Source organism: Mesoplodon bidens, assembly GCF_964165515.1.
Source record: "Mesoplodon bidens genome assembly, chromosome: 9".
Lineage (NCBI taxonomy): Eukaryota > Metazoa > Chordata > Mammalia > Artiodactyla > Ziphiidae > Mesoplodon > Mesoplodon bidens.
The window spans coordinates 66,763,200-66,791,118 of record NC_138166.1 but is presented as its reverse complement, the minus strand read 5'-3'; the positions used below and the strand labels follow the sequence as shown (position 1 = coordinate 66,791,118).

Here is a 27,919-nt window from a genome sequence, read left to right as displayed (position 1 = left end):
ATTCCTCTGGATCAGCATTTAGAAACCACTGGACTAGGGTTCAGCCAATTCCTCAAAAGCTTGGTCCAGGTTACCTCTACCTTCTTCCAAGTAACTAATGGCTTCAGGGGATCCTACTTTGGCTGTCTTTGAACATTAATACCTATAAATAATAGATACAAATAACAATACCTATAAAATACCCAAAGGCTTCTGCCAAGCCTCTAACAGTACTTCCAGCCATTAAATGATTAATTCAATTCAAACTCATTGACAAACTCTGATTGAATAACCTCCATGTACAAGATAACAGGCGAAGTACTAGAGATGAAAAGAGTTCTTCACTATAGGATGGACATCTCATCTATTACCCAAACAGGGACACTTCAGAGAGTGAAAGGGGGCTCTTTTAATACTTATGCCAGGAAAATTGACCCAAGAAATTTAAGACATACTCACCCTGCTTAAGGAGATCACAAATTGGTAAGTAGCATGATCAAACTGTTATGAAAACTCAAATGAAAAAGCAATTAATTTGGGGGATGGGGAGGCTAAAGGATGGTGTTCAGGGGACACTTCCAAAGAAAGTAAGGTTTTAATTAAATCTCAAAGAACTACTAGGATTTCACCCCAGGAAGAAAATGAGAAATACACTTCAAGCAAAGGAACAGCGGAAAGCTCATTAAAATACTGGTTGTAGGGACTTCCCTGGTAGCGCAGTGGTTAAGAGTCTGCCTGCCAATGCAGGGGACACGGGTTCGATCCCTGGTCCGGGGGGATCCCACATGCCACAGGGCAACTAGGCCTGTGCTCCACAACTACTGAACCTGCGCTCTAGAGCCTTCGAGCCACAACTACTGAGCCCGCGTGCCACGGCTGCTGAAGCCCGCGTGCCTGGAGCCTGTGCTCTGCGACAGGAGAGGCCACCACAGTGAGAGGCCCTCATACTACAGCGAAGAGTGGCCCCTGCTCACCGCAGCTAGAGGAAGCTCGCGTGCAGCAACAAAAGACCCAACGGAGCCAAAAATAAATAAATAAATAAATAAAATACTGGTTGCAATTCTAATATTACCAATTACAGTGGAAAATATTAAGGGTTTCTAAAATAAGCATTTGTCATAATTCTTTACCTTTGTGGAGCTTATTTTTTTTTAAATGATAAAATAATTTTTTAAAGACAAAATAATGGACAAGGCTTTCCCCTGACTATACAATACATATACAAGATTCAGATATTTTAAAAAACTGCCAGGAAAAAAAAAAAAAGGAAAGAGAGAGAGAGAGAGAAAGAGAAAAAAAAAAGGAGGGAGGGAATAAAGGGAAGGAGGGAGGGAGAAAGAAAGGAAATTTAACAGTATAATTCAATGGGGTTCTTAATTTCCAACATGACAGTTTTCTGGATTCAAGATAGATTTCAAGGATGGATGTATAGAACTATATATGTTAGATTATGTTACAGATTCAAGGGCCATATTTTCAATTCTACATATTAACCAGGGCTGTGCTCCAAAGTGTGTTTCATTAGCTACCCACCTCAGAACTACTTGAGTGCTTACTAAAGTGCAGATTTCCAAGCCCAGTTTCAAAGTCCTGGAAATCTGCATTTTTAACAAGTTTAAGGAAAATTTTGCCTCTAGACTCCTGCCATTTAGAAACATATGAGGTTTGAAATAAGTCCCCCAATTCACTTTGAGCTACCTCAACAACTTGAAGTAAAATGGCAGGATCATCTCAAAAGGAGCTAAGGAAATGCTGTATCAGAGGAAACAACCAGAGATACGTTGGAAAACTAGTATATGGCATCATCTAGGTTAATAACTTAGCCACAAATGGCTCACTTGCTAAAACTATTTTGAGATCATAAAATTTTATAGTTGGAAGGGTCTATAGCATCATTTAGTGCAACCTTAGCTTGACCTCCATATTAAACCTGAGATTAAGGATTACGGAGTCATTACCTGTTATTTTACTTATTTTAAAAGGGGGGAATTTTGCTTGCTTTTTCAAGAGTCATACAAAATAAAGACATATATAAAATGTATTCATTTTGCCAGAATAGTCAGTCTCCTGCCAGTTGAGAGAGTGTAAGTATAGCGGGCCTGACTTATTTTGCTGTAATTTAATCCAATTATCTAAAGCTCCAAATGTGTGTGTGGGGGAAACTCACGTGAATAACTGGCTCTGTCTCACAGTTATTAAGCAGGTTAGGATGTGGCAATCATCCCATGCCCTGAGAAGGCAATGAAGACACAATTTCAAATGTCATGCTTTTGCTTGCACTGAGCCACACAAAGGTTAGTGAATTTTAAACATATTTGTATGCTTAATAAGTACAGATTCTTCTGCACACATGCCATAGAAGCCCAAGTATATTTTGCTTATTTCTGTGTTATGTTTACAGAATCATCTAACATGACTCAAATCACAGAACACCATAAAAAATGAGATTTTTTTTTGTATGAAAGGTGGCCCATAGAAATAAACATTTGACCAAAAGCTAAACAGATTTAACCAAGACTGTCCACCAAAAATACACAAAATTCAATCCTCAGTAAGAGAGGGAAAGTAGTTTCTTTTTTTAGAGCACATAGCTAATAAAATTTGTTTTCATTGGGAAAATAAGGTTGTTAATCACACACTGTTATAATCTCTCCAACACTTGCATCTCTCTCCTTGCTCTCAGTGCAAATTCACCTTTCACTGAGCAATCAGAAACAATCCTAAAAGAATGCCCATAAGCTCTGACCACAGCACAAGCACATCTGTGCTTATCAATCCTGGCTTCTCTCTAATATGTATGTGTATCCATTCCTCTCACAGGGCCAACCCCTCCACTCTTATCAACCTCTTATCTTCTCAACAGCAATCACTCCAATGACTATTTCCCTTACATTCTCAATGGTTTTTCCTCTCTACTAGATTATAAAAATCTATAATATTGCACATCAAAGAAAAGGAAGGAAAGAAGGAAGGAAGGGAATGAGGGAAGGAAGGAGGACAGGGGAAGCGAGGGAAGGGAACAAGAGAGCAGTAAAGAAAAACCCTCGCATTCCCCTCTCATAATTCTCTTGTTACTGAGAGATCAGGCTTACCTTATCAGGACTAAATCTCCTTTAGGCTGGGCTCCCAGAAAAGAATTCGGTGTCCTATTGCCCTCCTATGGAAACTGGGGAGCTAGTACTTATTATATTCAATCCTGGTCAACCAGAAACTTGAACCTCAGCCCTGTGAGCAGTTGAGGCAGGGGCCGAAGGAACTGGGCTGAAATGAAAATATCACGGCAGCCCTACTCACATCAAGAGAGGAGCTGGTACAGCTTTAAAGCCCTACAGCCTAATGTCAAAGTTCCTCTCCTGGAGTCTGACACTCAGCCCTGCTAGATATGTGTGTAGTGCCCTAAATGCAATGGGCAGTGCGGGTTCATGGTCCTGCCCCTAGGAGTTCTCCCCCAACAAACACTGCTCCAGCAAGCCTGGCACGTATGCTGTCTGGCCATCTGTTCAACATGGCTGGGACAACAGTACCATTCTCCTGTTTAGAGCAAATTCCTCAATAGTTACCCAAACTGTTGCTTCTGTTTTGTACCTTCTTATTCTCTTTTGAACCCTCTCCAGAAAGCCTTTTCTATTCTTCTGAACAACTCACAAGACGGTCAACAATGACGCTCAGTTGCCAACTTCTGTCCTTATTTAATAGACCTATCAATGGCTTTTGACTCCACTCACTCCTCCCTCCTCCCGGAAGCAGTTACCTCACTTGGCCCCTGAAAGACCACTCTTTAGGTTCCCTTGTACCTCACTATCTCACTCCTCCTCAGCATTCACTGCAGATTTCTCCAACCTCTAACTCTGGAAACACCCCAGACCTCAGCTCTCAGAACTTCTCTATCTAAATTACTCCCTAAATGATCTCTTCCAGTTTCCTGTCTTTAATGGTATTAAATACCAATTTCATGTTGATAACTCCCAAATCTACATGTCCAGCTATGACCTTTTTTCTTGGAACTAAATACTAATCTCTAATGTCCAAACTGGATTTATCCCAAAACAAACTGCCGAGTTCCCTACTACCAAACTCTCTTTTCTGCAGCCTTACCCTTCTGAGTTGCTCAGGCCAAAAACCTTGAAAACATCTTTACTTGCTTTATTTCATACCCAACATCCAATACATCACGATATTCTGTCACCCCTGTCTCTAAAACATGGCAAAAATCAAATCACTTTCCACATCCTCTACTGCTATTACCCGGATCCAAACCATCATCGCCCATTGCCTGGATATGACCTAGCTTATTACTATAGTGTTTCTCCATTTCAGCACCTTGCCAGTTATTCTTATAGCATCCAGACTAATCCCTTCACAAGAAAATAAGATCAGGTCACTTTTGTTTTTATGACTTTCTATTGATTTCCATCCCACTCAGAGTAAAAGCCAAAGGCATATAATGACCCCCAAAGCCCTGTAAGAACTACGTCTTCCCACTTCCTTGCTCATACCTGCTAATCTCCTGGACATATAGGACTCCTCGCTGTCTCTGGAGCACACTCCTGCCGCAGGACACTTGCCCTTGCTCTTCCTTCTGCCTGAAACATTCTTTCAACAAATGTGGATATGACTCATTCACCCCTTCTTTAGGTCTCCAGGGTGGCTTCCCCAACTGCAATATGTAAAATGGCTACTACCATCCACACTCCCCATCCTGCTCTGTTTTTTTCTCCATAGTACTTATTGCCACTGGACATACTACATCATTTTTAATTGTTATCTATTCCTCCTCTAGAAAACAAACTCCATTAAAGCAAGGACTTTGCTTTGCTCTCTAGTGTGACCCCAGGACCTAGGACAACAACAGCCTTAGTGTAGGTGATCGTTGTATATTTGTTGAATGAATAACTACATAAATATTAAAATGGTTAACAAATTAAGCCATGTTTCTTTATATTTCAATCGCAGTGTGACTAAAAATGCAATTATTTAATATTCCAAAGAAAGGCTTCATTTTGTCAAGTAAGAGATTACTCTGAGATGGCTGATTAAACATTTCATTTCTGAAACTAAATCTCTATCCTTGGGTCACTATTTTCAAACAACCTTTCAGCTCTTTTGAAGGAACCTCACGTAGATTACTATTTACTCTTTTCATTTTTTCATGATGTTCTCAAAGATCAAGTAAAAAACACATGTCAAAACAATTTCTCCCTGCTCTTTCTGATTAAAATCAATATTCTCCCTGCTCTTAACAGCAGTAAAAATCAACACAACAGTTTCTGTTAATTCAATAGAATGTCAAGTGATATCTTAGTGTAGTGTTACCAGCTGGGATATCAGCAGAGGACTACCAACAGCCTATAATCATTGCTGTTTTATTATCTACAAAATGTCATATGTGCATATGGCATTTTACAAAACAACACAGTGAAAACAAAGCTCATGTCTCAAGCAGCTTAGAACTTATTTAGACAAAGAACTAAAGAAAAGGGAGGCAAGGGCTTCCCTGGTGGCGCAGTGGTTGAGAGTCTGCCTGCCGATGCAGGGCACACGGGTTCATCCCACATGCCACAGAGCGGCTAGGCCTGTGAGCCATGGCCACTGAACCTGCGTGTCTGGAGCCTGTGCTCCACAACGGGAGAGGCCACAACAGTGAGAGGCCCGCATACCGCAAAAAAAAAAAAAAAGAAAGAAAAGGGAGGCAAAACTCAAAAGGAGGGCCTGCTGTTGTTGAGAAAAGAATACAATTGACCCAAGTGGTTAGGGCAGGGTGGTGATTTTCATTCCTAGTCTGTGAATGTGTAGCTTGATTCTGCTCTTTGGATCACAAACAACAGCTATAACCTTAACTGGTTTTCTCAAAACACTCCTCCTGTCAGTCATGGAGAAGAGAGCTCAGGACATACCCATCAGAAAATACAGTTAGAAATGTCCAACTACAGTATAAAGCCACATCCCACCAATAGTTGCTAGCAATATCTTGTAATATTTTATTATTTAAAGAAAACTGACCTTTCCCAAGAAATCTTATAAAAACTGTATTGAGCTTAGCCTAATAGTGAATTTCTAAGTTTACATAATTTAGAATATCTAATTAAAGATATATACAATTGGGTTATTAGTAACAGTTAATAGTAACATTTCAGTTACTAAGAAATGATTGTACAAATATGTAAAAATGTGCACTAAAAGGACTAAATATGGTAACAAAAACAATTTGGAAACAACCTAAATGTCCAAAAGAAATTGTTTGAAAGGATTGGATAAATAAATTAAATCTAGCCCACACTACACTCTAGGATACCATTCAGTCATCAAAAATGGAGCTTTGTATCTATATTTATTGTTATAGAAAAGTTTTATTTTTTAATTACAAGGCAGCATGTATCTAATGGTGCTATTTTGACATATAAATACACATACTCACATTTACCCACATATAGAGACTCACTCACACACTCATATGTATGAATATACATATGAGACTCATATGTATGAATCCGCATACAGAGAATATGAAAGACAGTGAGAATGTATGTGATAGAGAAAAGATGAGGGGCCAGAAGCTAAAATAAAAGACAGGTAGGGAACCCCTTACAGACAGAGTGGAGAAAAGCATGCCCACCAGACACCCACAGAATGGTCTGAGATATACAGATTGAGTTACACCCCAAAGAGATTCATACAGACAGGAAAAAGTATGAAAGGATATATACTAAAAGGTTAAATAGTGGTTCAGTCTGAGTGGAGAGGTTATAAGTAATTTTCACTCTACCTTTCTATATTACTTGATTTTTTTAATATGAAAATTTATAACTTTAATAATCAGAAATAATAATCAAAAATAAAAAAATATAAAGCTACTTATAAAAAAGAACACTGGAACTCAAGAATGAAATAAACACACTTCAAACACAGAAATAAACAAAATCCTCAAATTTTTAAGTGCTAAAATTTAATGAAAATATCAATTACTCTTCAAAATCCTAGAAGTTTTGGTCTCTACTAATTTAATAATGTATCTTAGTGAAGTTATAAGAAAAAGCATGGCGCCTGTCCTCCAAGTGCTTTTTAATTTATTCTGTAAGACCCAGTGTATGCCAACAAAGAAGTTACTTCTCATTCAGAATATTATTTCCATATGAAAATAGCACATACATATTTGTATTTCATCTTTTCTTTAAATCTCAGAACTTCAAAGCCTTGAGGCAATTTCAACATATCTAAGTAGGAACAAAGATAATCACCATCATGTCATCCAAATCAGATATAGAAGGAAGTTTTTCAAGGAGAAACAGAATTCTTGATCAGAATTATATAGTTCTTAAAAGTAGCTTTAGACAGATCCAAATATAAGGAAAAGTTTGCAAAGGTGGCACACAATTTTTGCTTTAGAAGAGATCAGAAAACGTCTACAACTTTAGCAAATCATAAAATAAGTCACTCTATATGCCCAAGAGAAATGAAAAAATACACTATTTTTAATTCACCAAATTATGATTTTTACTTCTTTTACCAAACTACAAGGAATTCATTAGTCTGAAAGGCAAAACTAAAGATAATAATTTTTTTAGTATAAAAAACACTGTTATATGAGGTTTTATTTCTGAGTTTAAAAATCAGTAACTTCTAATTCACTAGAGAAACTAGAAATCAATAATACAGCAAAGCCTAATGATTTTCCACTTAAATTTCTTATTCATATAAATATAGCCATGTACATTAAAATAAGAATGTCTGATTTCTCAATATCAGACAAACATAATGCTTAGAGGATTATAGATTAGATGTTTCATTTTTAACAAAACTTGGGCTAAATTTCATTTAAAATCTTGTTATTCTGTTTATTTTATTTTTTTTTTGGCTGTACCACAAGGCATGCTGGATCTTAGTTCCCCAACCAGGAATTGAATCTGTGCCCCCTACAGTGGAAGCACAGAGTCCTAACCACTGGACCGCCAGGGAATTCCCTTGTTATTCTAAATATATTTTCAAATACACGAGTAGAATAATTCTGAGCCACTGGAAGTTTATTAGTAAATGTTATTTATAGAAACCACAATAATTCTCTTAAAATTCACAGTATCACTACTTGCTCAAAATAATTTAGTGGTATTTCACTGCCTTCAAATTAAAATTCTGAAATTAAACAACTTCTATGATTTTCCAACCAATTGTTCACTATCTGTTAATTTCATTCATGAGATTTATTCATTCATTGTGATCTTTTAAATTTTTTACCATTCACACACATGTTTATTGTCATCTAAGTTGAATTATAATATCAATAATCAAGTAGGTGTATATAAAGTATGTATCAGAAATGAGAGCTGTAAAAAAAGACAAAAGAGATCCCCTGGGCTCAGTATCAGGGAGCCTGATCTAGTAAATTGAGTGTAGGGCCCAGGCATCCAAAATTTCTAAAGCACCTCAGAAGATCCTGATGCAGCAAGTTTATTAAAAGACTTTGGAAACTTCTAAATCATTGCCCTGGCTATACCACCTCATAGTTTTATATTACACTTTGCAGTTTTCAGGGTGTTTCATATAAATTAACCTAATTGATTCATGCCCCACTCCATTCAATGATCTTTCCACTGCCACTTCTCAGCACATTCTGGTCCTCCTTTGAACTCTACTTATTTTATACACAAAATACTTTGGCACAATTCCATATAGGGTCTGGAAAAACGTGTAAATATCTTGGTGTACAAAGGTGTTGTCTCTTTAACTCCACAGGTAGAGATATTATCTAGCACCCCTCTGGTTACCTTTCCTCTCCTGCATGCTCATCACCTGTGTCCATACCCCAGAACCGCACCCCCCTCCTTCCCTTCACCATTTCTCTATCTCTCATTACCTCACAGCTAACCTCCCTCTCAAGTCTTTCCAATACTGGAGCTCCCAATTCCATCACACTCTTCTGCATCCTCAGTGGCTTTACTGGATGTTCTTCCCATTCCTGTGCTTAAATAAAAACAGAGGTCTTCTCTTAGGATAGGGCTTTTCTTCCAACTCTTCTGAATGGAAGATGCCCACATGCTGATGACCCACATACACCAGGAAAAGGAGATGGCATACACATTTTTTTGGCATCCCACTGGCACTTCCATATTAATTCACTCCACTCAAGTGTGAAAAGAAAACATTCCTCCTTTTATTTTCATACCATCAAACAATTCTAACTTCTCCCCTTTCTAGTGGTGCCACTTCAATTCACTGCACATACATTGCAGATGTTACCATCTAGATCATTTACATTACATCCAGCTTTTATCCAGAGGGGCACTAATATAAATGGAGAGCCTCTTAATCTCTTGACCTGGGCAACTGCTGTTGCCTTTACCTTCACTCCTCTTCAATATTCCTCTTTTAAGATCATGTAATGAGCCTTATCAACCTGTCAGAAGTCTTCTATCTCTGAAGAAAGGAATTCAACAGCCAGCTTCCTGGTCACATGATCCTAGTTAGCAATGGTCCCTGGGTCTTGACTTCACCCCAGACTTTCTCTCCTGATACATTTTCTCTTTGGGAAATCTCAGTCATGCCAATAGATTCAACTTCCTCTTGTATTCTTATAACCACTAAATCTATCTTTCTAACCCAGATTGCTCCACCAAACTACAAGTCTATATGGTTATCTCTACCGCAAAAAAATTTTTAAGTTGCCTCATAAACACTTTAAACTCATAATCAATGCCCAAATTTTCTCATCCACCTTCTCAAACCTAGTTCTTTTTTCTAGGTTCCAGTTAATCAGAGTAATGATACAATCATCTACCAGGTAACCAAACACCTGTGAGAATCATCCTAGATTCACCTCTCTTTACACTGCCACACAATTATCAAGCTCTGTATATTTTACCAACCAAATATTTCTTTTATCCTCTCTTGATCTATGGCCTCAATTCTCACCTTCACAATTATATTAACTTCCAAACTCAATGATTCTAAAACTTTTTTATATAAGGACCACTTGATGTGCATGTTTAAAAAATGCAGATTTTTATGCCCCTTACTCAGAAATACTGTTTGGTTGCCTGGAATCTTTTTTTTTTAATAAATTTATTTTATTTATTTATTTATTATTTTTGGCTGTGTTGGGTCTTCGTTGCTACACAGGGGCTACTCTTAGTTGTGGTGCGCGGGCTTCTCATTGCGGTGGCTTCTCTTGTTGCAAAGCACGGGCTCTAGGTGCATGTGCTCAGTAGTTGTGGCACACAGGCTCAGTAGCTGTGGCATGCGGGCTCAGTAGTTGTGGCCAGCGGGCTTAGTTGCTCTGTGGCATGTGGGATCTTCCTGGACCAGGGCTCGAACCCGTACCCCCTGCATTGGCGGGCAGATTCTTAACCACTGCACCACCAGGGAAGCCCTAGAATCTTCATTATTAACAAATTACTTCATCCTTTGCAGATGCTTCAAATTCTGGTGACCCATTTAATCACACTTTGGGAAGCACTGAACTATTTTGTCTCCGTTTCTTATTATCCCTCTTCATTCCATCTCTCTCCTACTCACACCCTCACGCTCTCCCTTAAGCCTGATCATCATGAAGAGAAGAGAATTTTATTTTCTTCTAAGATGTTCTCCCACGTACACGGTATAGTGATACACCATCTTGTAGGCAATATTCCCCATAAACACACACTCCCGTGGGAATATACAACACTGTCCACAAGGCTCAAGGACAAATGGTGAAAACTGTTTCAGACGTCCACTTCAGTGTCTCTCTCTGAGCCTCTCTCTTTGTCTAGAAGTGAAGCAAGTCTGTACATGCACCATGAAGCATGCAGCAAGAGGTCCACACCGCAGGGACAGCATGCAGGTAGAAATGTGAAAAGGACTATTCCAGAAAGAGATTTATTTATTTATTTTATTTATTTATTTTTTATTTTTTTTTTTTGGCTGCGTCGGGTCTTAGTTGCGGCACGCGGGATCTTTCGTTGCAGTGCGGGCTCTTCATTGTGGCACGCAGGCTTCTCTCTAGTGTGGCGTGTGGGTTTTCTCTCTCTAGTTGTGGCGCGCAGGCTCCAGGGTGGGTGGGCTCTGTAATTGTGGCTCGTGGGCTCTGTAGTTTGCGACATGCAGGCTCTCTCCTTGAGGAGCATGAGCTCAGTAGATGTGGCATGTGGGCTTAGTTGCCCAACGGCATGTGAGATCTTAGTTCCCCGACCAGAAATTGAACCTGCGTCCCCTGCATTGGAAGGCAGATTCTTTACCACTGGACCACCAGGGAAGTCCCTAGAAAGAGATTTAAACCTTGACCAAGAAATGTGCGTTTTAAGAAATAAAAAGCCAGGAATTGAAGTCCCAGATACTGAAAAAAGTTTGTTGTTTCGCTCCACCTCTTTCTATAATATCTTGGTTTGGAAAGCAAACTTGGTCTGTAGATAAGCTTTGGTTCAATCATAAAGGAGCCCTCAGAGAATCTCTTTGCCCAACCCACTCACCCTATTATAGAGAATATCCATTGTCTTCCCTCTCAGAATCAATTTTCACCTCATCCTAAGAACAGCCTCTAGATTTCCTTTTAGTCAGCAACCTCTCACAGCTTAGAAATATCTGAGAAAATAAAACCAGTGCTCAGCTAGTGACTAAAAAGAAGGCATGTATGAACTGCTTCAAGGCATGATGTGAGTTTAAGTGTCAGTATCCCACCGGAGAAAGATGTTATTACACACTCTCTTCCCCTTGCATTAACTGGTTACTAATCTTGCTTTTATCCCCCAGAGTTTTATTGACTGTTATTAATAGGATAGCCCTTTAAAAATAATTCTGAGTAGCTAAAATAATTTGCCCTCCAAGAAGAAACAAGGAACTGCTTTCTTCTCTCTTTAATATGAGTGTTGTTCAGGTTAAGATGGAGACATATCCACCTACAAGGGACACAGCCCTTAGCTGCTCCTCAGGCTGTTGCTCTGAAGATAATTTCACATGCCATATTTCGGACACCAGGACTTTGACCCCAGAATGACTGCTATCATATTTTGACAAGATTTCTTGTTAAAGTATTCACTCTTCAACCCCAGATAATGGCTTTTTAAAGGTACATCTCCTTGTCTGTAATAATGGTTAAAAAGAGAGAAAAAGAAAGAACATTTTCTTCTTAGCTATTCTACTCTCGTTTTCCACATTTATAAGGTAAGAGAACAGACAAGGTAATTTATAAAGTTTCTTTGGCTCTAATAACCCCAAATTTGAAAACACACTAAGCACTTCAGTTGGCAGCACAGCCAGATAGAATGACCTCTCATCCTGCTACCATTCAGAGACAGCAAAGCTGTCATTCAATGTATAGATGAATTAGCACAAGACAAGCTGACATTGTATCACCAGGACTTGCAGATAGAACACCAAATTCTGAGATCACAGTGCATTAAAGAAAAGAATATCTCTGTGGAGCAAAAGTGCCAGGATTCATAGGCACTCTGAATGGAACTGAGAGGTTAAGTCTCAGATGGGAGGGGGCTGTCATCTTCTCTATAAATGTGAAGCAGTTCTTACAAATCCCATTTAGCAAAAAGACATAATCGTAATGACATTTCCTATGAATCCTATAAAAGACACAAAGCACAACCAGCCCCTCAGTGTCTTCTATTATAATATGAGTGATTTAATGAAATTTGAAGTTGACAGTAATAGTCTCATAATATGACATACTTTAGATCAATAAAACAAAGGTGAAACGAAATAAAATCTAAACCATATACCTGGTATTTTAAAGTTATATACTTGCAGCCTATCACAGGAGTCAATGATTCTGACAATTGTATTCATGTATAATAGTGCATGTAAAATATGCACAAAATTAAAGGTTTCGACTTGAACCATGTGATAGGGACTGAATATGAGCCAGTCACCTGAGACAATACAGCAAAGACAGACACTTCATACCATTGATTACTTACATTTTCCAGGGGATACAAAATATGGACTGGATTTTCCTTCAAAATGTATATAGAACTCAACCACTTTTTCTCCATTTCTATTGTTAATACCCTAGATAAAGCTTCTACCTTCTCTCATCTGATTATTGTATAAAAGCCACCTTTTGGACACCATGTCCACCCTGGTGCCCTGCATCTATTTATCACACAGCCAGACTCAAGTTTAATGGTAATATAATTGAAAAGAAAATGAGGATTTTAGTTGACTGAGAAGCTCAGTAATATTGTACAAGCACTAGAAAAGTTTCTGAGAACTTCTTATTTTATTATTTTTGAGAACAGTTATTATTTGTAAAATATAATGATCATAAAAAGGGAGGAAATAATTGCCCCCTTTACTATGCTGGTAAAAGTAGGGTAGCACACCCTGAGAGGGTCACTAACCAACAAGAATTGATCAAGATAAAAATGAACAGAATATTGAGAAGGAACAAAAAGCTGTGTCACATGGGGCACACTCAACTCTCACGAGTTAAAGAAATTTGGGACATTCACACACAAGAAAAAACTCCCACATGATGGAAAGAAATATGGAAAAAGGAGACACTAATGGCTGCCTTCAAAAATATGAAGGACTGCCATGTAGAAACAGAATTAAATTTGTCCTGTGTGACAAGAGAAAAATCTAAGATAAATTGGTGGATGTTCCAAGATGGTGGATTGACGCTGTATAGGCAAGACCTATTCAACAATCACAGTTTTCCAAAATTAATAGCGGCTCCACGAAATGTTCACACAAAGTCTGACCATAATCCATCCCTTCACCTGAGTTACTTCTGCACCTTCCTCCTACCTGATCTCCCATCTCCAGTTCCTCTCCAACAGCCAAAGAAAACCATTCAAAAGACAGAACTGCTCTGATATTCCCCTACCAAAAAGTCTTCAAAACAGTCTATTATCTTTAGGATAAAATCAAAACTCCTCCCTCACCACTATACATTTCCAGCCTCCTCTTTCACAGTCCTGCTTTTGTACTCTGGACTTCAGCCCAAATGAACATTTCCCAGATCCTTGAACAGGGCATGCTTCACTCACCTTCAGACTTCAGCTCTCATTAGTGTCTTTACACACAGCACGATGACTTCTCCTCAATGTCTGGGTAAGTTCTTCTTGTCCTTCAGATCACAGCTTTGGTATCCAGCTCAAATATCCTTCTCAGATGAACCAAGCTAAAGTCACCCTCAAGCTCATATAAACTAACAAAAAGAAAAAAATCACAGTGATCTTTTTAAAACATAAACCAGACCACCTCACTCCCTGCTCAAATCCTCCAGTGGCTTCTGATCACATTTAGAACAAAATCCTCCTTACCATGATCTGCAAAGCTTCGTGGTCTGACCCCTGGCTCCCTCCATCCTCAGCTGCTCTCTATCAGTGCTTCTCTCTGCTCCAGCCATGCCAGATTTCTTGCTGTTCCTTGAACATATTTTGCATGCTCTTGGCCTCACAATCTTTTCACTTGCAGCTTCCTCCACCTGGAACAAAATTTTCCCAGATATTTACATGAGTTGGTCCCTCACTTCATTCAAAATTCTGCTCAATTCTCACTGCCTTGGGATATTTCCCTCACCAGCATCTATCAAAAATAGACCTCTCACTCAGCCATAAAAAGAAACGAAACTCAGTTATTTGTAGTGAGGTGGATGGACCTAGAGACTGTCATACAGAGTGAAGTAAGTCAGAAACAGAAAAATAAATACCACATGCTAATACATATATACGGAATCTTAAAAAAAAAAAAAAGCTCTGAAGAACCTAGGGGCAGGACAGGAATAAAGACACAGATGTAAAGAATGGACTTGAGGACATGGGGAGGGGGAAGGGTAAGCTGGGATGAAGTGAGAGAGTGGCATGGACATATATACACTACCAAATGTAAAACAGACAGCTAGTGGGAAGCAGCTGCATAGCACAGGGAGATCAGCTGGGTGTTTTGTGACCACCTAGAGGGCTGGGATAGGGAGGGTGGGAGGGAGTTGCAAGAGGGAGGAGATATGGGGATATATGTATATATATAGCTGATTCACTTTGTTATAAAGCAGAAACTAACACACCATTGTAAAGCAATTATTCTCCAATAAAGATGTTAAAAAAAAATAGACCTCTCCACACACTTTCCCTTTCTCTTTTATCATTTCAGTTTGTAATCCTTATCACTATCTGACCTCCTACTACACATTTTTGTTTGTGTATTATTTCTCTCCCCTAATAAAAACAAATGTAAACTCCATGAGAGGAGACTGTATGCTCAGTACTTAGAGCAGTGCCAAGAAAATACTAGGCACTCATTAAATTTTAATACAACGAATGAATGAATCACCCTGCTTTTCTACATAGCATTCATCATTATCTGAAACGGATTCTATTCATTTCCTCTATTGTCTGTTTTCTCTGTCTCTACCTTTTCAACAGAATGTAAGTTCTATGAGCCCTGCAAGTTTATCTGTCTTGATCCTCAATAGAACAGGGCTGGGCAAGAAAGAACAAAATGACAAAATAGTGAGTGAACTTAAATGACACATTCTTAGAAACATTCACTGATAAAGTAACATGTTTCTTATCTGTTCTTACCATAATATCCTGTGCTTCCTTGGTTACAGCCCTTGAACTTTACAGAAATGCTTATTCCATTGGCTGTATTTCCCACTAGACTATAGGCTCAGAGAGGTCAGGAACTTGTCATTTTCTTCACCAGTCATATCCCCAGCACTTATCATAAATCCTTAGTATAAAGAATTTCATTTTATAACTGTGTTCATGCCAAGAAGGAAGGGGGTGAAGGAAAGGACAGATGAAGAGACAGAAGGAAAGATGAAATGACTTTCTCAGATGACTGAAAAGATTATTCAGGATCTAAAGTGCTTGAACAAGATGACCATTGAGGCCCCTGAGTTTTTCCCAAGGGGAGCCCTAAAGGAGCTACAAAAGAATAAATTTATAAATTAAGGCTCTAAATTATATTCTAAGAAGCCAGTTGGAGTCTAAGAATCTAAACACTTAGCTTCCTGTAAGACATTTGTCACTGGGACACTGCTCACATTAATGTCAAAGACATACCAATCGCTTGCATCAATAACGTTCAAGTAGTACAAATATTTTTGTTTGTAGGTCCTGAGAATTCTGTGTTTCTTTTTCTCCTCAAATCTGTATTTCTCTTCCTGTGTCTCCACAGCATGTGATCTTTATATATATTTTTATACTTGAAAGTTGTTCATTATCTCCTTATTATAGTCCTCTGAAACAAAATATAGGAATTTATTTTTAATATTCTATTAACACAAGGCTATACATTTTCTTTGAATTAATAATTCATTAAATTAGTACTGATATAAAATTAACAAAAATAATCTATATAATAACATATATAAATTTAAAAGGTGAATACAAATATAGAAAGTATATATAGAGAAAGTAAAATTATAAATATAAAAAGGAAAACTTTATTGGGTCTATACATCTTAATGAGAAGAAGAAATTTATCATGTCTCGATTAGAGGAATCATTGAACAGTCCCTCTGCCTGCTGCTCTGCAGGCTTTGAAGTCCCAAGGTCAAGTCTCATAATAAGATTCCTAATGGGTGAAGGTAGGCTTTTCTTTTGCAACATGGGCAAAGAGGTTTTGTGGAAGGGCAGGTGGCAAAGGGAATATCTACCTCAGATAACTGCTCAAGTAAATCAGCTTTAGAAAACAGCACACATGAAGGCAATTCTCTGGAAGATGGTTCCTGTAAAATGAACCACCAATATACCCTGTGAAGTCTCTTTGTACCCTGGTCTGAGGATCACTGGCTGGCATCACAATGATGCTCATCTGACACTCTCCTTCTCTTATAATCATTTCCTCCCTCAGCAGTGTCTCCCTCACTCTCTTCACTGCAATTTATAACCTCTCTACTGAATTTCAGACCAGCATTCCCAGTCCCTGGCAAGGCATTCCCACATGCACACCTATCTGATGACTCACACTCCACTTGCCCCAAGATAAAATTATCCCTGTCTCAGCCCCCAAAACAAGTTACACTATCTCTTATATTTTCTATTTCACACAAATAGCATCACAAATCTTCCGGAAACTCAAGCTAAAAACATTCATTAACTCTGAATACTGAATCTAATGAGAACTGAGGAGACAGTTAGCTAATTTTTGGATAGCCAGACTAATGAAGCTCAGCCAAGTCACCCTTTGAGTGGTCTTGGAAGCTGGAAGTAAACAAGGTTTATCTCCTTCCCTTGAAGATGAATCCTAACAGATGAGATGTCAGCAGGTAGAGATAAGCTGGTTCCTCTAATCATGGTCAGGGAGCCCTCTAGAGTAAGCCAGGGGACCTTGGTTAAGATGCAGCTTCTTAATTTGGTTCTAGTAAATTAGAGCGGGTCATAAGTGGGAAGGATATAGTTACCCCATCATTCTCTCCCAGAGGATTGCAGATCCAGTGTGATTGGAATATATTCCAAAGGAAGCCTTTGTTTCTTGCTTTATTGTGTCAAAGAGGGCTTTCCCATGTTCCTTTTTCATCTTCAGAGTTAAAATACTGGTCATGAGGAGAGGGGATTAAATACCAAGAATGCCAGTTTGCTCTTTGAGAAGTTAACCATCCCCTAGTCCCAAGGTCTTGAAGAAGGTACTGCAATGAACGAAGGTGGGGTTTACTTCATAGCACCTACAGAGGAACCTGAGAGGTATTATATACAATCTCAACATAGGAAAAGGGAGAGGAGACACTGAACCGTAAACAGAGCCCTACTAACTAAGCAAGTAGGATGGGAACTTGAGATATGAAAATATTTAGGTGCTCTGGACTAATATTTTGTTACCCCCTATAAGGACTAACCCACAGGAAGTATGACTGGACAATGATTACTAATATGTGACTATTCCCACAAATACTTCTATAGATGTACATTATACAGAGCTCTTTTCATTTCAAGAGGGAAAAAATCAACTTAAATTAAGTGAAAAGAAAAAAAGATGGGACTCATTACTTCATGTAAGTGGAAAATTCAGGGGTGCATCAGCCTCAGACACTGTTAGACCTAGAGGCTCAGGCGGCCAGGGGTTTATTTTTCTTCCCATTTTCCAGTTCTGCCCTCCTCCATAGTCAGCTTCATTCTTCGGGCAGCCTATTGAATGCAACCAAGGAAAAGGAGGGGAAACAAATGCTGGCAATTCCACACTATGATCTTTGCAGCTTGTGATACACAAAGGAAGAAAAGAGTCTAAAACCAATCCCCTGGAGGGCATATGACTGACACAGTTTTGGATATGTGTATGTCCTTGAACCATTCATTTTGGTCAGGGAAATGAGGGAGTCTGATGGCCAATCCTGGAGCCCGTCTATCTCTGTGGCTAGTCTGTGACAGTGTTAGCCCCACAAACTACCCGATACACATTTTCCACAGGAAGAAGTTCTGTACCAAAGAGAAAGGGAAGGGAAGGGGAGGAAAGCAAGCTAGAAAAACCAGGCTGTAACTATCAGAGACCCTCGTAGGCATGTTCTCCATTTGCTGGCTTGGTCTTTTCGTTCTCTGCTTTCAGAGATGGATTTTCTCCTGCCAGATTGGTTCCCCTGGATTTTTTCTTTCAAAATCAGTACATAAGAGAGAATGGGGAGAAAGAAGAGAGAAAGACACAAGATATGCAGGGGTGTAATTTGGCAAAACTTTGAGAAGAAAGAGGCACAGAGTTGGGATTGTGTGAGGAAAATGGATGAGTGACAAAAGAAGTATTTAAAGTATTGCTTTAGGTTATGCAATGCTTTTCATGTGGTTGAAGCAAATATTAAGTAAAGAGAGAACTCTTCTGAATTACTGTTGGGTTTCTAAATCATTTCTTTGACTACTACAGTAAGATTAGATCCTATTGTACAGTAGTGTACAAATACTATATTCTGTTAGTGTTTACACATCTATCTCCCCCACTAGATCAAAGTCTCCTGGAAGGTAGTAGTTATATCGTATACATTTCCATAGTGTTTTGCACACAGAAAGGACTCAAAAGTGTATTTGTTGATGAGTGATTTTTTTTTCATTCTCAAGGCACTCCAATAAAGTGGTCCTTCAAATTCTTAAAAATCCTAAAGATGGTGTTTCCATGGCCTCTGATTATAACCTTTCCTTTAAGTAAACAAGAATTCCCTTTGTGCCTTTCATAAATTCATTCTAAGGCATCTTCACCTAAAATCGAGATAGTTAAGGCAGTAATCTTTCAACATCACAGAATCAAAGTAAGTAAGGCATAGAAGAGAACTTAAAATATTGAAACCAACTCCTTCATTTTACATAGAAGGAAATGGGATCTTTTTTTAGTTAAATTATTCGTTCACGCATATAGTTATTTAGTGCCTAAATCAAGGATTTGAGTTCCAAAACTTCAGTTTCAGGACTATTTCCACACATCATCTTGCCTCCTAAACATTACACCTTCTTAAAGACATGTTCAATCCGCTTCTCCTCATACTAAATAGGTATAATTACCCTTGCCTTCCTCATAGTTCCCAATATAAAAAAAAGTGTGTGAATAATATGACGTAGTACAAAAACATAGTTTTAGATTCTGACCAGTCTTGACTCTTCTTTCTTGAAGTTATATGATTTGGTGAACGTTTATCTATAAAATAAATGTAGGGCTTCCCTGGTGGCGCAGCAGTTAAGAATCCGCCTGCCCATGCAGGGGACACGGGTTCGAGCCCTGGTCCAGGAAGATCCCACATGCCACAGAGCAACTAAGCCCGTGTGCCACAACTACTGAGCCTGTGCTATAGAGCCCACAAGCCACAACTACTGAGTCCACATGCCACAACTACTGAAGCCTGCATGCCCAGAGCCTGTGCTCTGCAACAAGAGAAGCCACCGCAATGAGAAGCCTGTGCACTGCAACGAAGAGTAGTCCCCATGCACCGCAACTGGAGAAAGCCTGGGCACAGCAACAAAGACCCAACGTGGCCAAAAATTAATTAATTAATTAATTAAAAATAAATAAATAAATAAATATAAAATAAATGTAATAATATCTACAGTTACCAGATATCTATAAGGTACAGAATCATAAGACTGGTCAAGATAAAACACTTAATATGTCATAGACCCTAACCATGTATTAGGGTTTGCTTTTTTTTTTTTCTGCCAAACCACAACCCCATCCATAGCTGAATAACATTTATGAAAAACACTGCAACATATAGAAACCTATGCCGGAGGTTACAATTTTAGCTCAATGAAGAAATTGCAGTTGGAAGTTGGAATATCAAGAGATTTAAGTACTATATGTTAAATTAACCATTCTTCAAGTTCATAATACCTCTTGGCTAACTCATAGCCCCATAATACTAATGAAATAAAATATTTCTTTAAATTTATTTTTATCATGAGAATGTATTAGCACCAAACAAGTACAGTAGCCCAGACCACAAAGTACTCAGTGGGGTCTTACAGGATTTACTTAAAAGATGAAGTTAATCTGTCACCGATAGCAGTAGAGATTAGAAACTAAGTAACAACTCTCTTTTTCAAATATTGCCACCTAATTTAAAATACCATGGCAGCAGGGAGAGCAGTCTTGTAGATAAAAAGTAATTTGATAAAATAATGGCTGCCATCTTTCTACTGCAATAGCTCTGCAACATAATTTATAGGGACCATACTTCTCCACTCCTTGATGACAGGTAATGGAAAAAATTTCAGCAGCAAACCTTGATAGCAGGCTAAGACCATTTGGATCAGTATAACTAAGTCATTTTTAACTGTTTTTTCAATTATCTTTTTTCAGCTTTTACCCCATTTCATCAAAAAGAAGGATAAAATTTGATGATAAAAAAATCTGTTCAAAATTGAGATTTTTAGATTAAAAATAGCTGTAAAATGATTTTGACTCTATATTGCATGGATATTGGTTCATTTTCTACATTGAAATGGTCATAAATTAGTCTACACTTTATCACCATGAATACTAAAAGATGCAACAGAGTTACATATACAGCTCTTCTGAAAAGGAAGATCACGGCTTTTTTTTTAATTGACTCTGTGCCCTATGCATTTCAAATAAGTCCTAAAGTAATTTAAAGATTATCATGGAATGTAAAATGTAATATTTAAGAATAAAAGTGAAACAGACTACCTGAAAGATGCAAGTGGAATATTACTTCTTAGCACCTGAATCGAGTTGATTAAAATTCTTGAATCCTAAATTTAGCTGTTGAGTTTCTGGAATCAAAGAATAATGGACAATTGCAGCAACTTTGACTTTTAACCACTCACACCATCCTTTCCCTCACATTTTGTATGAATCCTAATTTCTTCTTTATTATTTCAGCTACTCTTTGTATGGATCTTACCTTGATTTTGGAATTATGTGGGGTAAAATGATAAATGGATAAGTTAGATCTTTGATTTTTAATCTTCCATACTAGTGATAGGTCAGGATACCATATCTCCATACAAGATAATAGAAAAAAAAAAGACCATTTAAACACCAAAAGATGAAATTTTAAACTACTGAATAAGTTAAAAAGTGACCAATTATATTTTATACATTTGTGGTAAATATGACGACTAAGATTATGCTATTGATGTTCAGCTGTTCTTTCTAATAATTGCTAAGCATAAAATCGAACTTCTTAGAAACTTCTCCTAGAACAAGGCAATACACTCTGTATTTAACATAGTCAAAGAAGCTACCATTATTTTTAGTATAGTTGAAGGAAACTATACAATCCATCTAAAGAAACTGTTCCAAAATACTTAGATAAAAGTCCACATGTTCATGCTTTCAACAAATAGGAACTTCGGTGTTCTGGGCACCATTCTAGAAGCAAGAGATTCAATAGTGAAGCTACCTTTACTAAGCTTCCTTCCATTCTAGTAAAAGATATGAAGAAAAATAAAGCAGCATGGAGAAGAGAAAAATGTAGGTAACATTTTAGATAACTAAATTTTAGGTAATATAGATTAATACTTTTCAGTGTCATTAGAGAAAGCATCTTTAAGGAGAAAATTTTGGAGCAAACCCCTGAATGTGAATATCTAGGGAAAGAACATTCTAGCGGGCAGAACAATATGTCCTAAGATCCTGAAGCAGGATATTAGAAAGGAGTCCTAAGGTATAAGCCAGGATAACACTAATTAAAAATAGAATTCCATATAGTTTTACATCTCTCCTGTCTCTAATTGGGTTTTGACAGCAATGTTTTAAAACTGAGTAAAGAAATAATGATAGTCTGAGATCAATTTCCTGGCCATAATTAGGCCAATATATAGCTCCTGAATGCCGAGAAAAAAGGATGCTGATAGGTCAATTAATTATTAAATAGACTTTAATCATCCTTAGCAATTTTCCTAGTAATATGAAATTGCTTTGCATAGTGACTAATAATAAAACATGTGCTCTTGGATTATGTTCCTCATAAAAAATACAGTTTGAGGAAATGATAACTGAGTTGTTTCTAAGCTAACAGAGTTTGAAATGTGTGTCAAAAACTTTGTCCATAATTTTGAAGTAATAAAGTGACTGCGTCCTGAAAGAAGCATAAAAATAGAACTAATTTAAGAGTTTGACTATTAGAGATCCGGGCTCATCACTCAGGAAATACTTTGTGTGGTTTTTCTGCCATGTGATCTTCTCTTGGGGTTTTTTTTCAACTGGACCTGTGAGAAATTCTGAGGGAAATGAGGCTGAACTAGCTTAACTATGGTGAAGGCACCGATGGATGGCATGTGAAGAAAGAAACATGTCATGTGTATACCTTACAAGAACTCTCAAAGAGAATTTATCAGCAACTAAAATTGTTTTCTTCAATACCCTAATTGGCCATCTCAAAAACAAAAACAAAACAACAACAAAAACAACCCTCCAGCCTGACTTCTGTACTACTTGTCAGATAATTATTTTACCGAAAAAATGTACAATCAAGATTTTTTGTTCTCAAATTAACCATAGTTGTTGTTGTTGTTTTAAATTACCCTCACCCCTCTCTCTTTTTTTTTCTCTCTCTTTTAATCCTGATTGTTCCTTCGTCTCTTGACTCATTCTACCAACTCTTCCTAACATTTGAGTGTACAATTTTCATTCCAGATAACTTTGAGAATATAAAAATAGCCAGCTAAATGTCTCTGAGTTATTCCTTGGTTAATCTGGGCATTGAAAGACTGTTCTTAATCTTCACTGATCCTTCAAGAATCTGATGAAAGTTATTGAATCCCTGTCCCCTAAAATGTAACACATCCATTCACATAAAATTTTACACAGATTCATAGGCTTCCTGAAGCATCTCCTTGCGTCCACATAAAGTAAGGTAAGAGCTCCTGCTGATTTGGAGTTATAGACTTCTCTCATGCCACCCACAAAAAGCTTTAGATCCATTTACAAGTCAGACAGACACAAACTTAACCTTGAAGTCATTTATAAATATTAGCCTTTCTCATTCTGCTCTAACATGAAGCCATACAATGAGCACAATGTCTCTACCTCTGTCATGAGCTTGTCTTGAATATGTGATAAAACCTGCCTCCTTAGAGAATGCAATGTGTTTAAATTGTTAAATAAGCCAACTAAGCCTTTGAGTGGCTTCTATTGACTTGCTTATGACATTGTCAAGATAGTTTTGCCTAATAGTTCTAGTTTCCTACGGGATTTTACCAAATAATAAAGTCAATATAGGGACGTCCCTGGTGGCGCAGTGGTTAAGAATCTGCCTGCCAATGCAGGTGACACTGGTTCTATCCTTGGTCCAGGGAGATCTCACATTCCACGGAGCAACTAAGCCCGTGTGCCCCAACTACTGAGCCTACGCTCTAGAGCCCGTGAGCCATAACTACTGAGCCCACGTGCCACAACTACTGAAGCCCGCGCACCTAGAGCCCCTGCTCCATGACAAGAGAAGCCACCACAATGAGAAGTCTGCACACCACAGTGAAGAGTAGCCCCCTCTCACCACAACTAGAGAAAGCCTGCGCAGCAACGAAGAGCCAATGCAGCCAAAAATAAATAAATAAAATAAATAACTTTTTTTTAAAAAGTCAGTATTATCAGCTCTGTTTCTTTAATCAAGTCTAATTGTGCCATATCTACTCTCTGTTTCTCATAATTAGAATGTTTCAGACAGCATCACATGAAAAGTATTATCAAAGACCAAGAAATTCTCCAAAGAAAGAAAAAGATCCTCACTGCACCTAGAAGACTTATCTCTCACAGCTTCACCTTTCCAGTTTGGCAAATATCCAGCTTGATGATGAGACATATAAAATTTAAATTGGAAATGATCCTTTTACATGCTCAACAATATTATTATACCTTATTGAAGAAGTTCAAGTTGGCATTGAATGTACATTGTGAATATGTGCCCACCTTAAAGTTGAGATCAGATATCAACACTAAAAATGCCGAAACCTACTTTGCTTGGTAATTTTCCTTGAAAAAGTGAGTAACTTTTATGCTAATGCTTAGAAAGAATCCAATTTGTTGAAATTGAGTACATGCTAAATAATCAATGCGTGTGTCCTAAGAGCTATTCATTGCCAAACTAGTTTGGCCCTTATTTAAGTCATCCTTCATAGGTATTCTGCATCGTTCAATACCTAATAAAAAATAATTGAGATAACCACAGTACCAAAAGCACTCAGCCAGGTCACTTAGCAAAGCTCAATGTTGAGGAGCTATTCTCCACAGTTTCAACATGTGTTGTGACAACTTTTATCTGACTATATTTCCAAGAATGATTGTATAGCAAACAATCTTGGAAGAAAAAGATAGTGTCTCCCTCTCGGCAGAGAACATGTCTTTAGTGACAAGAATAAGTTTTAAAATCTCTCCCTCTGGAACAAATTTTGGCATATTGGCTAGCATCTTCTTTATAATACTGAGACTCAGGATTGCTCAGCTATGACACAGACCCACTCTGTGCACACTGTTTATCTAGATCCTTCCACATCACTCCACAGGATTTAGGGGACAAGGGGAACCAATAAGAACAGGAAGCTCAAGCTTCTTGCTGTGCCTTGAATAAAAAATCCCGGAGTCTCATGTTTTCTGCTAGCATTTTAAAACTGTAGCTGACTAACTTGTTATTTTGCAAGCAGGGTAAAATCTCAGACTCTTCATAGTTCTTGACACTAAGCTAAATAAGCAAAGCCAATTGGCATAGAAACTAATATCCAGGGACTTCTGCATGTGGCCAAGATAGAGCAGAGAGCCAAATTTATCATCATGACCAAAATAACTATAACCTAAGAAAAATATCTGAAAACAATGCTGGTAAGACATTTGTACATCAGTCAGTGTACAACAGTGATCTCTGAGAAAGGGGAAACAAAGTGCCTGCATGAATTTCCAGTCTGCAAGAGAAGAACACAGGAAGAGCCCATCGGTCTCTCTAAGTTAAAGAGATAGAGTTGAGAAACCTAGGCAATTAGAATTTGCAAGGCAGAGGACAAGATAGCAAGGAGTTGGACAGAGAAAGAACTCCAGAGATGTGGAGAGAATTCTCTTCTTGTCATCAACTGAGTACTGATCACTGCACGTGTATGAGGAAACTACCAAAGGCAGAGAAAAGAACCCCCCAGAGCTCACACAGGGCAAGGAATCATTTGTGTTCCCAATAGCCAGAGTGAAAAAGTGATGGAGAACTCAGAAGAGTACTGCCTCAGTAGTGCGGTAAAATTATCCCCAGACTAAAGACTTATCTGGATCCACCAACATCTCAAAAGGATCAAACTATTTCCAAGTAACTTAGCTGCATCCCAGAACAAAGCTCAAGAATATTTATAAGAACATGAAAATATCCAGCATGCAACGAGGTAACATTCACCATGTCTGGCATCCAATCAGAAGTCACCATACACCCAGACGTTCTTTTTCTCTTCCAACTCTTCTGCCTCCTGCTGCTCCCTCTTCCCCAGCAAAGGCAGATAAAAAGAAATCAGAAGTATTATAGCTCCCTTTAAGAAGAAACCTATTACAGGGAGAGGTGAACCGTCCTCGGTGCTTACTTACACACCCTGGACCTGAGCAGAACTTAGAGCCTTGGCTAAGGAATTTCCCGACCTCAATCAGCATCCACTGGGATTTGCTAAGGAATTTGAGTTAACCATCCAGAACTATGGGCCTTGATATCAATCAGTATTTACTTAATTGGAAATTAAAGGAAATCCCACCCACCCAAAAAAAGTCACCATACATGCAAAGAAGCAGGAAAATATAACTCATAAATGGGGGGTGGGGAGATATCCAGAGATATTCTTCCTATTCAAACTGTGGGTCACAGACCAGCAGAAACGCAGAAAATCTTAGTTCCCACCTCAGCTCTACTGAATCAGAATCTGCATTTTAATAGGATCCCTTAGGAGATTAAGTTCACATTAAAATTTTATAGTCACAGAACTAAAACTCGGAAGTCAGGGGAGTCACTCTAAGGAGTAACTTAGAAAAAATGCTTGCTCAGAGACGTCTATAAAGAATATATATGTGGAAAGGAATATTCATTAAGCATATCCTAGATTCTGGATATTTTATTTCCTAAAAATATAATAAAGTAATATATGCACTTGTTAAAAAAAATAAAATTCTATAATAGGTGTTTTAAATGAACAGTAATATCCCCCAACCCACCTTTTCCAATCTGAACTCTAGCTTTTAAGAAGCGATCACTTTTTTTTTTTTTTTTTTTTTTTTTTTGCAGTACGCAGGCCTCTCACTGTTGTGGCCTCTCCCTTTGCGGAGCACAGGCTCCGGACGCGCAGCCTCAGGGGCCATGCCTCACGGGCCCAGCCGCTCTGCGGCATGTGGGATCTTCCCGGACCGGGGCACGAACCCGTGTCCCCTGCATTGGCAGGCGGACTCTCAACCACTGCGCCACCAGGGAAGCCCAAGAAGTGATCACTTTTGACTTTTTTGTTGTAGCTCTTCTAGTAGTTTAGTATTTTAATATTTAAAAATATGCTTACATTAAAATCTCTTGATCTGTCAAATCTGACTCTCTGGTATGAAATATAAAGACAGCTTATTAATACTATTTCTATTTCCTCTCTCTAGTCTCTCCTAATTTTTGATAGTTATTATCAATTTTTACTATAACTTTACTATACATTTCTACTGGACACCTATATAATTTTAAATAATTAGTATGTGTAACATTTCTTTTTTTCTTAAAAAAAAACTGCATCCTTTGATGGCAGTAATACAATTATTGGATTAAGAGATCACAGAAGAAAGGGCAGGTGACATTTCTGGAAGACAGATATGGAATACAGAAAGGGGGGGAATAGGGTCATGTGGCAGTCACTGTAAAAATACAGTACATTCTATAGATACCTGCACCATCAACTTTCAACTGTGAAATAGTATTTACACTTTTGTTACAATCCTGGTTAGAGAACAATGTTTCTTTAAAACCTCAGCCTGGGGCTTCCCTGGTGGTGCAGTGGTTGAGAGTCCACCTGCCGCTGCAGGGGACAGGGGTTCGTGTCCCGGTCCGGAAGGATCCCACATGCTGCGGAGCAGCTAGGCCCATGAGGCATGGCTGCTGAGCCTGTGCGTCCAGAGCCTGTGCTCCACAATGGGAGAGGCCACAACAGTGAGAGGCCCGCGTACTGCAAAAAAAAAAAAAACCTCAGCCTGATAGCAAATGAAAATCTCAGGTGAATTCATAGTCCCGTGAGGTGCTTAGGCTGAAGATTCCAAGAGGCTGCTGGTTCCAGCTTCATCCACAGATTTCTGTTTTTAAAAGGTACTGAGTTTTGCGTTTACCAAACAAAATTCCCAAAGGAGGGGAAAAAAACCCAACCATAGCCACAGTGTGTATTCTTTCTTATCTTACAAACACCAAGGGCTACAACCCTCTGCTTCAAGGCCAACACTCGTGGCTGAAGAAAAATCTCACTAATCATTGTTTAAAAAAAAAAAAAAAGACACAAAGACAAACCAAACCAACCTGATCATGGCACACTGACCTTGGGGGGCTGCCCCTCCCGCCCTTGCTTCTGGCCGCAAACTCGATGACTATTTCTTTGCTGGGGGA

General features: G+C 38.3%; 1 protein-coding gene across 4 annotated transcripts in view; it reads right to left on the bottom strand.

The window, feature by feature from the left end:
- Nucleotides 1-27,919, bottom strand: part of DNAJB9 (DnaJ heat shock protein family (Hsp40) member B9) — a 403,125-nt gene that overhangs the window by 224,998 nt on the left and 150,208 nt on the right. For 3 of the 4 annotated variants that reach the window (XR_014016693.1, XR_014016694.1, XR_014016695.1), the window contains exons 5-7: nt 15,972-16,149; nt 14,226-14,389; nt 13,950-14,110 (exon numbers count right to left, since the gene is read on the bottom strand). The gene's annotated coding sequence lies outside the window, so the exon portion shown is untranslated. Of the gene's footprint in view, nt 1-2,193; nt 2,210-13,949; nt 14,111-14,225; nt 14,390-15,971; nt 16,150-27,919 lie in introns of those variants that run through there. The other variant, XR_014016696.1, reaches the window with a different exon arrangement.